Source organism: Bison bison, unplaced genomic scaffold, assembly GCF_000754665.1.
Source record: "Bison bison bison isolate TAMUID 2011002044 unplaced genomic scaffold, Bison_UMD1.0 scf7180017864233, whole genome shotgun sequence".
NCBI lineage: Eukaryota > Metazoa > Chordata > Mammalia > Artiodactyla > Bovidae > Bison > Bison bison.
Window position 1 is genome coordinate 1,428,103 of NW_011494805.1, and position 795 is coordinate 1,428,897.

Below are 795 nucleotides of genomic sequence, written 5' to 3' on the forward strand. Positions count from 1 at the left end.
AAAGAAACAAAAAACAAATAAGATATACAGTCTCATTAACTAAGGAATGTTATATAAATCACTGTTGTTAGTAACAATATTTACTTGCTCAGTCTAAGGCGGTTTCCATAAATGATCACTAATTCTTAGAATAATCGCCCAGCCTCTGGGGGATTCTGTCTTCCTTTTCCAGCACAGCAGACTGAAGCTCAGAGAAGGGAACTGACTTATCCAAGAACATACATCTATTAAGTCACGGAAGAAAAATTCACCCTCTGGCCTTGAAGGTCAAACTCTTTCCAGTATACTGTGCTGTCACGGCGCACACAATTGTCAGGTTTATTCGCTTAACATTCCTTCATCTTGTCTTCTGTGAAATGGATCAATAACAGTGTTTACTCTTGCAGTTTTTGTGAGAGTTAACCACATCGCATGATGCGCTCGAAGCAATTCATACCAGCTTGGTGTGTAACAAACTGTGGCTCAGCTGGTGCAGTTTGGCTGCACCAGCTTGGTGTGTAACAAACTGTGGCTCAGCTTGGTGTGTAACAAACTGTGGCTCAGCTGGTGCAGAATCCGCCTGCATCGCGGGAGACCTGGGTTTGATCCGTGGGTCGGGAATATCCCCTGGCAAAGGATAGGCTACCCACACCAGTACTCTGGCCTGGAGAATTCCGTGGAGTGTATAGTCCATGGTGTTGCAGAGTCAGACACGACTGAGCGACTCTCACTTCACTTCACTTCAAATGCTCCATAAAAGTTGGTTTTTGTTTTGTGTTTCGTTTGGCCGTGTGCCCTGAGCTGGGTCAGGTGCTG

General features: G+C 45.0%; 1 protein-coding gene across 1 annotated transcript in view; it reads left to right on the forward strand.

Annotated features, from left to right (window-relative positions):
- Positions 1 to 795, forward strand: part of CHMP4C (charged multivesicular body protein 4C) — a 31,848-nt gene that overhangs the window by 22,288 nt on the left and 8,765 nt on the right. The window lies entirely within an intron of this gene.